At 28.1% G+C, this 10,349-nt stretch overlaps 1 long non-coding RNA gene across 1 annotated transcript; it reads right to left on the reverse strand.

Moving 5' to 3' along the window:
* Positions 1-220: 220 nt before the first annotated feature.
* LOC126841416 (uncharacterized) lies at positions 221-1,302 on the reverse strand. Its single transcript, XR_007686172.1, has 3 exons — positions 1,240-1,302; positions 1,035-1,148; positions 221-319 (listed from the first exon to the last, which is right to left on the reverse strand). It is a non-coding gene; the product is annotated as an uncharacterized LOC126841416 (long non-coding RNA).
* Between the last annotated feature and the right edge of the window lie 9,047 nt (positions 1,303-10,349).

The following is a 10,349-nucleotide window of genomic DNA, read 5'->3' on the forward strand; positions in this document are numbered from 1 at the left end:
TGAGATTCTCAGAAACACAATAGTCTTTACAGCGCACACGGAAACTGCGTACTTGAATTTCGATCACGACCAAAATATAGTAAACCAAATCTGCTAAACGATACTATTTTATGTTTTAAGATTGTATAAATGAATCACCAAATTAATAACGTTGAGTTAAAAAAAAAATAATCTTTTAAAAATAAATAAAGACTACCTTGTTGGCGATCGATCAAATTCGATGACGATTTGCCAAAACATGAACGAATTCCGTCAGGTTTTGTTGTTTGCTTTGGCTTTTCTATCGCCGGTCTTGGTGATATCCTGGGGTCATTTGGCTCTAAAATTATGTGTTAAAAAAATATTCAAATAAATATAATATACATTATAAAACAAATGTTATTCAAACTATATAGAAACAGTGTTTTTTTAAATATGAAGCAAATGACAATAATATTTGGAAAATAACAGAACTTATTATCATGTTTCTAAAAAACACATTTGGCTGATAAAATGTTTCGTTAGCAATAAACAATTTTGCATATAAATAAGTAAACACGGAGAGTAATATGTTAATAAAGTTATTATAGTATGACGCAAATGGCAATGTTATTTGAAAAATAACAGAATGTACATATTTCTATACAAACACATGTGCCGAATAAAATATTTCATAAGAAATGAACAATTTTGGTTAGCATTGCATGCAATTTTTGTCTAAAATTTTAAATATTTCTGATATTTTTCGATAGCAATAAGTCAAAATGTTAAATATGTTATTTAACACATAAATTAAGGAAATAAGTCAGTCTCTAAAAAACACAAAGTTGGTTCAACTAAAACTGTAGTTAATACAAGGACACAATCCATTACTAGTTAGACTGAGAAGTAAAAACTTAGTCCTGATAAAAGAATACTTATCATACATACATAAACCAAATCTGCTAAACGATGCTATTTTATGTTTTAAGATTATATAAATGAATTACCAAATTAATAACGTTTAATTTTTCAATAAAAAAAAAAATCATCTCTTAAAAATAAGTAATGACTACCTTGTTGGCGATTGATCGAATCCGACGATAGTTCACCAAAACATGAACAAGATCTGTCGGGAATTTCTGTTGCCGGAACTTTTATTTCTATTGTTTGCTTGGGTTTTTTTGGGTCTAAAAATATGCGACAAAAAAATATTCAAATATATTTACGGTTAATTTTTTAATTTAAAAAAATTATATATAAAATATAAGTTATAACTACCTAATTTGCACGGGCATGGGAAGTGACATACATAAACTCCGTTGGAGGTTTCTATTGTCTGAGGAATTCCACAAGCTTTTAAGCAAATAAAGTATTAGATATTTCAAAATAAAACGGAGATAACAAATCAAAATTAATAATTGCAAATTTTTAAATGAGCACAAAATGGTGTAATCTAATCGAAGTCGCACAACTATTTTAACCTTTATGCCTCGGTACATAATTTGTTGATGATAACAACACACTAAACTAGTTTAATGTAGAGTTCTGTCACATTTTCGAAACAAAGTTCAAATAAAAGCTGTTAATTTTTTGTCAAGTTTATTGTGTTTTATAATAATATAATTTATATTACAGTGTATACAGCTTGTTTAAATTGTTTCAAAGATATTCGATTATAGAACTATTAATAATCGAACATTTTAAAATAAAAGAACAAGATATTAAGACGTGTAAGATAAATTAGCTCTTATCGTGAATATTTTTTATACCATAGTTCAATTGTGCAAATAAGATTAAATGAAACAAAGTAATAAGTGACGAAAAAACAAACCATATCTTATTAAATCCCAGCCTAGAATACAAAAAAAAAAATAACATATTTTATTTATTTGAGATTTTTTAACAATAAAACATTTTTAATAGTAAATATGTAAAAAAAAAATAGTCTTAAGTATAACATTTTTTACGCGATTTTAAAACTGTTAAGAGGGATACGATACTTATTCCAGTCCATGAATATTAACACATCTCATGTATTTCTGGTGGTTTGAACTTATAGTGTTAGAGAAAGGGTTTGACAAATTAACGAGGAAAAATAAGGTCAATGATAAAAAAAAGAACTAATTTGATGGTATACAATAATAATAATTAAATTAAAAAAAATATATATACTCTACTGTCTATACTATATATATACTATAGAGAAATATGTGAAAATCCATTTAACGAAATTTATTATAGAATAGTTAATAAAATATGTATGACAAACCATTTTTTGTTCGACTGTCTCGGAAAAAGATAAAGAATGATTTCTTTCCTTTCAAACTATACAGTGTACTTCTTTTAGCATGAGCCTCTCAATATATCATAGAGTTTAATAAGAAATTAATTTTTTTTCATTAATTTTTATAAAATTTGATTTCAGTTTACACAATTTTTTTTATCTTTACGCCCTTCAATTTTAATTTTTTTGACACCAATTTTTGCTATTTTAAATGGTAACACATACATTTCATTAGCATTTTAAATTGAGAAAAATGGGATACAAATTTTGACTCGTCGATAACCAGTTTCAGATAACTATTTTTGAAGTAATTGACGTTTCAAGTTTAGGTGGTAGGAAAGATGGAGTGCAGTATTATTTTTATCTGCACGCATTATTCAACCAAATTTTCCCTCCCATCCTAACTTTTAAAATTTTATAACTTTAAATAGTTAGTCTAAAACTGGTTATTGATCAGTCAACATTTTTTATACATTATTCTCAATTTAAAAGTTTAATTAAACTTTTAATTGACCTATAATAGTATTTATAAAAATTAAAGTTAAACAAGTTTTAATAAGAATCACGTTTTATAAGATTTTTTAGTACTTAGGTGCAGCTTTTACATAAAAAAAAGTAAGCCCCTAATGAGTTTTGTAGACTTATCTGGTCTAACAGTGGTAATACTGAGTGATTCTTTCATCTTGATTTCAATAAATCATAGAGTTTTTCAATAAAAAAAATCATCTTTTAAACTACCTTGCTGACTACTTTGTTGGTGACAGCACGGTTCGCCTAAACATGTACGAGATCCGTCGGGCTTTTTTGTTGCCGGAACTTTTAGTCCTAGTAATTGCTTGAGGTTATTTGGGTCTAAAATGATGTGTCAAAAAAATATTCAAGAAAATATAATATACATTATATAACAAATGTTATTCAAACTATATAGAAACAATTTGGAAAATAACAGAACATATTATCATGTTTCTAAAAAACACATTTGGCTGATAAAATATTTCGAATATTCCTGATATTTTCCGAAAACAATAAGTAAAAATGTTAAATACATTATTTAACCTATAAATTAAGGTGATTAAGTTACTCTCCAAAAAAATACAAAGTTGGTCCAACAAAAACTATGGATAATATGTATAAGGGCACATTACACTTCTAGTTTGACTGTGTTAATAAAAATTTGGTCCAACTAAAAGTACGCTTAATAAAGGTGCTCCATACAATTCTAGTTGAAATAACTAAATAACAAATTAGGACTAATATTGGATGCTTGTTTAGAAATATTACCGTTTTCAGATAGTGTGAATATAAATAAGTAATAATAAAGAGTAATAAGAGCAAATGTACAAATATATATATATATATATGGGCCAAAACGCCAATTATGAACGATCATTCGGAGCAATCTCCCGCGGAATATTTTTAAACTTACCCTGCATGTCTATGAAAATATATTATTTTCGTTGGAACAGACACGCAGAGTGAGTTTCAAAAAGTTCAGGGCGGGAGTGCTCCAAAATTTCGTTCGTATTTGGCTTTTTTGCGCTTGTAATAATAAAAAAACAACGTGAAATTACCATGGTGCTTTCGTAACTTAAACAACTCGTCTGATGTTATTATCTTCTTTTTTTCAGCTTTTCATTAAAACATAAATAAATCATTATTTTTATCAAATATTTTGTATACATATGAAAATTATACAGATGATTCATTAAGGATAAGACACTTTTTTTAAGGTGATTTTAATTAAGGCGATTAAATTACTACCCAAAAAAATACAAAGTTGGTTCAATTAAAACCATGGCTAATATAGGGCACAATACATTTCTAGTTGAAATAACTAAATAACAAGTCAGGACTAATATTGGATGCTTCTTTAGAAATATTATCAATCGGTGTACATATAAATAAGTAAGCACGGAGATTAATAAAAGCAAATATACATAAATATATACAGGGTGTAAAGTAATGTTTAACCGAGCTTCAAATGACACATTCAAGATGCTCTATTGGTACAATAAATGGTATTCATTTTTTTTAAATTTTAAAATTACTTAGAATAGAATCCGCGTCTCGTTAACAAAATAACTTCAGGTTTGAAATCAGGAGATAAAATCTTGTTGCATTGATATGTAACATGATTTCTTGGTATCTGGCCACACGCACGTCCACGAGGTGACCACTGAGTGGCCTCTACGTGAACAAAACCAACATATGGCATGTGACACATCAATTTAGGTTAGAATTTTATTCTCAATTCAGTGGATCCATTAGAATTTGTTCATATCAAATTATATTTATATCATTTATTGTATTAAGCTCGATAGAACTTCAATTTTCACCCTGTATATAAATACGCTAAAACGCCAAATTTGAACGATCTTTCGGAACAACCCCCGCGGACTTACCCTGCATGTCTATTATGATAAAAAAATTATTCTCAATTATTTTAGCCATAGTCGTATAAAGTATATTTAGCTTTTTTCTTAACTCTTATTTTCTATCAATTTTTATAGTACCTATAAAAATCCCACGGTAGTGCTCAAAAAGTTTGTTCGTATTTGGCGTTTTGGCGATTGTAATAATAAAAAACAACGTGAAATTACCCTGTTCCTCTTGTGACACCGTCGAATCTCCTTCTATTGATATATCACGGGCTCTCACTTTTCATTATAAAATAAATAAATCATTATTTTTATTAAATAATTTTGTTTAATTTTGGTACCGTGTAAATACTCCAAAAACAAAACGTATAAGGAATGTAATCTGTAATGGTATTGTTATCTTCTTATAGGTGTATATTACTACACGGTCATGTTGTAAAATAAATTAGTAAAAATGTACAAGGTGTATAAAATTGTATGTAAAATGTATAGCTGTATATAATTTATAAACATACCAGGATTGCTCGGTCGACCTTGTGTAACTAAATTTAAACATCAAAATTATGTTTCAATATAAATTCATACTCGCTTACATAATTTTTAAATGAAAATAATTTCTCCATGCAATTAACTTCTTTTAATACAATTTGTCATTTAATTAGAATCCATACAATTTTGACGATTATATAATTGAACCTGAGAATGTATCGTAAAAAAAAAAATACAAATAAGACATACCCAATGATAGTACCATAATAATGAAAACTATAATACAAATAGTTGATTTCTGCATAATGTAATAAAGAACTTGTTATACTGAAAAACACTTCTACGATAGACAATGAAAACTGCGATACACAATCTTAAAATGTACAGTGAAAAATTTAAATGAACATAATATACATTATTTAGCAAGTGTATTCAGACTATACAGTAGCAGTTTTATTAAAGTATGACGCAAAAGGTATTGTTATTTGTAAAAAAACATAACAATACATGTTTCCAAAAAACCTGTGAGGTAGAGCAAACATTCAGGTAGTAATAAACAATTTTGGGTAATACTAAAAAAAAATTGCCCAGTATTCAAAATATTTCAATGAAATATATAAATATCGGTTGTATTTATCACAATTATTTTATAAAATTGCATGCATATAATGTCAACCTGTCATTTAAGAGTAACCAAAAAAAGGGACCAACAATAAAGTGTTTCTGTATAGGAGGGTGGTATACAAATAAATAGTAAAGATAAATCAAACATTTAAAATAAATGATTTATTACATTTTTTTTCTAAAATAATTATAATTTGTCATTTGCTTTTTTAAAATCTTTTACGATTTTTAAATCTGGAAACTAATGGGTCTATGAAATATTCAGTTGAATATAAAATACATTATTTAACAAACGTTATTCAAACTTAATAGAAACGGTGTTATTAAAGTATGACGCAAGTGGCAATGTTATTTGGAAAATAGCAGAACGTACATGTTTTTAAGAAAACACATGTGCAGGATAAAACATTTCGTTAGCAATAAACAATTTTGGTTAGAGTTGCATGAAATTATTGTCCTATATTCCAAATATTCCTGATATTTTTCGATAACAATAAGTCAAAATGTTAAATATAATATTCGACATATAAATTAAGGAAATAAGTCAGTCTCTAAAAAACACAAAGTTGCTCCAACTAAAACTGTGGTTATTATAAGGGCTTATTCCATTACTAGTTAGACTGAGAAATAAAAAATTTGTCCTGATAAAAGAAGACTTATTATACATATTATGAAAGGGACAAAATAAACAAAAAAAATGTATTTACTGACGAAATACGTTCTTTTCGTTGGACAGACATGCAGAGTGAGTTTCAAAAAGTTCTGCGGGGCATTGCTCCAAAAGTTTCTTCGTATTTGGCGTTTTGGCGCTTGCATTAATAAAAAAACAACTTGAAATTACCCAGGAGACTTTGTGATTGCAGCATTTCTTCGTTTGTCGATATTACCTTGGCTTCAAGTTTTCATTATAGAATAAATAAATAATTATTTTTATCAAACATTTGATTTGCGTAAAAATATTATACAGACTATCGAGGATAAGGCTCTTTTTTTCTAAAATAATTCTTATTTTTAGTTTTCCTTTTTAAAAACATTTACAGTTACTAAATTTAGAAACTTATGTTTCAAAAAATATTCAAATGGCAGCAGAGTGAGACTCGATAATAAACTATAGGCCATTTTCTAAAATTATTCCTTAATTATTCGATATACATTCAAAACGCTTTGTAAATATAAAATTTTTACACGATTTTTAAACTGTTAAGAGGGATACTATTCTAATTCTAGTAGATAAAAAACACATCTCATGTATAGCTGTTGGATTGAACTTATAGTGTTAGGGTAAACGATAAAGGTTTAACGAAAATCAAGGGAAACAAGCAGGACAATGATTAGAAAAAGAACTAGCTTGATGATATACAAAAATAATAATTAAATTAAAAAAATATAATAAAGAAAGTGTACATTAGTATGACGCAAAAGGTACTGTTATTTGTAAAAAAACAAAACAATACATGTTTCCAAAAAACCTGTGAGGTAGAGCAAACATTAAGGTAGTAATAAACAATTTCGGGTAATACAAAAACAAATTGCCCAATATTTAAAATATTTCAATAAACTATATATATATCGGTTGTATTTATCATAATTATTTTATAAAATTGCACGCATATAATGTCAGCCTATCATTTGGGAGTAACTAAGAATTGTAGGTAGAATAATAATGAGAAGCAATCGTGAAACAAGTATTCATTCCCATTAATCTTGGCAAAATCAGCAAAAAAAAATATTAACCTAACATTTACCCAGTTTTATATTACATAAACAAAAGAATAATTTTATTTAAAACATCCCAATCGCCATATTTTGTATAATATAAGTAATTGTTATTTTATACAACTTAACAAATTATAAATTTGAATCGTATTCGGCTAAAATACAGTATTACCAAAAGCGTAGTACCCTCTTGTAAATTCCTTATGTTTGTTGATGATTTGAAAGTCTTTCGAAGAGTTGACACGATAGCTGACTGTCAGTCGCTACAAAGTGAACCTAAGGCTTTGGTTACTGGGTTCAACTCAATTAGTTTGCAGTTTAACTCTGAAAAGTGCCACTCAAATGTCCTTCACTAGGTGTCGGTCCGCTATTAACGGTGAATATTATAGGTGAACTATGCCATCAACAGCTTAAGTCTGCAGTCGGTTAATCGCATAAAAGACCTAGGTGTCATAATTACCCCTGAGCTAGATTTCCACGCTCATATCGAATCAGTGTGTTGTAAAGCTCTATAGACACTTGGTTATGTTATACGCATGTCTAAAGAGTTTAAATTGACCTTTTCACTGAAGGCCATTAACTGTTTTCTCGAAAGGTCACTTCTGGAGTATGCATCAGTCCTGTGGGACCTCTTTACTGCAGTTGATTCTTTCCTTACAGAACGTGTCCAAAGGCGATTCTAAAAACTCTGCATTACTTATTTTTAATATTGATCACCAGCCACACGACTACCAACCAGTTATAAATAAGCTTGGTCTTGTCCCTTTAGTAGATAGGAGAGTTGAGGCCAACTTACCATTTCTGCGTAAATTGATTGATAGACGTATTGATGCTCCCTCTCTACTCTCTCAATTCAACTTCAAAATTCCATCCCATCCCACTAGGTCATCTGCTCTTTTTATTATCTCCGCTCACAACATTAATTATGGTAGAAACCACCCGATTGATAGGATGATGCGTCTTGGCAATGAGCACCCTCACTTATTCTAACAATATTCTGTGTCAGTGTGTTATTACTCTAATTATTATAATTGTAGTTGTTGTGATATTTGTATAGCTTTAATTAGCACTAAACTCATAGTTGAGACATTTTACTAGTTAATGTATTCTGTTATGAATATTGTGTGATGTATTGTAAGCACACATGGCGAGTTATTTTATATTTTATCGCGTTTGCATTGGACGAGAACATTTATATTAAAACAAATTTGAGCTAATTTACAAAGAACTGATCAAAATTGTGTCAAGCACAACGTACAGTTATTATGTTTTGTAGAATTCAACATAGGAAAAAGCAATTCCAAAAATTGTATGGAACGGTTCACGATTGTTATGTTATTAAAACATTGTTTTTGTACTTTTGGATTAAATACAAATTCAGGGATTGAAAATGTTACCTTACCAAAATCAAAACTACTTGTCAAATTAAAGTAGAGTTATTTATGGTTTTCATTATACAATTATAAATAATCCCTAAACACAATACAAATAAACTTATGAGCGAAATAAGTATATTTTATTATGGTTAGGGTTTATTTACAATTGTATAAAAACTTCTTGTTTTAACAACTACAACAACAGTTGATTTATATAATTGATGGTATACTAGTGTTAATTATCTGATTTTGGCTTTATATTTTATATGGTTTAAAGAGGGTTTTTCAAAAGGCACTTACCAACTTTAAAACGGTCCTTACTGATTTGTTTTTATAATTTTTTGAGCTTATACTGTTTTGATCTACTAATTTTAAGACTATTAACCATTTAATGCAAGTTTTATTGTAGTTATATCTTCGAATAAAATAATAAATGTAGTTGTCAGTATTGTATAGCTAAACATTGGGTAGCAAAATAAATTGTAATTCTTTAAATCTCTAGTTAACATATTTTTTTACATTGGTACTACGGTTTATTAACTACTACATTTTTTTTTCTGTTAACACCTTAATGTTATTTTAACCTTGGCCTAATAAAATATACGCAAAACACATGTGGTATTCTACGCCAAATCGCGCACCAAATTCAGATTTTACAGTGTTTTAATTTGTTCGTCCAAAAACAACAGCGAAATTTCAGATATACAACTTAAATAATTACAAATTTTTTTCCACAGCAATCGACCTAATAAAAAAACAAATAATAAATTGGTAGGTACCGTTCCCGCTGTTGGTGTTAACACCTTTTCGTCGTTTACCCTTGAATTATTCAAATATACACATGTGGTATTCAACACCAAATCACGCGCAGTGAATTGATTATTTACATTTTACATTTATCAGAACATTTTCCAAACTAACTCCAACTAAACAAAATTATTACTGATTGGTAGGCTTGCTAAATAACATATCAATCTAGCAGGTTTTAAGTTATTTGCAGGCAAAAAGTCCATCAGCTTTGCACTGAAGTTAAAGGTACTATCTAGGGAAAAGACAAAATAACAGAACGTACATATTTCTAAAAAAACACATGTGTCGGATAAAACAATTCGTTAGCAATAAACAATTTTGTTTAGCGTTGCATAACATAATTGTCCAATATTTTGAATATTCTTGATATTTTTCGAAAACAATAAGTCAAAATGTTATAGGTATTATTTCACCTATATAAATTAAGGTAAACTCTCCAAAAAATACATAGCTGGTCCAACTTAAACTATGGTTTATTTAAGGGCACAAAACATTTCTAATTGGACTGAGTTATTAAAAAATTTCTTTCAATTAAAGTACGCTTGTTATAGAAGCTCAAAAAATTACTAGTCGAAAGAATTAAATAAAAAGTTGTTCCAGGAATCATTTAGTTGGGCCAACTATTTATTTAGTTGTTTCACCTAGAAATGTATGTATCCCTATATTAAACATAGTTTTAGTTGGACTAACTATATTTTTTTCTTGTAGGAG

This window comes from Adelges cooleyi, unplaced genomic scaffold (assembly GCF_023614345.1).
Source record: "Adelges cooleyi isolate 19-005CV unplaced genomic scaffold, UGA_ACOO_1.1 ACOO_flye_CR_arks_rails_tigmint_CR_PRNA_381, whole genome shotgun sequence".
NCBI classification, from domain to species: Eukaryota; Metazoa; Arthropoda; class Insecta; order Hemiptera; family Adelgidae; genus Adelges; species Adelges cooleyi.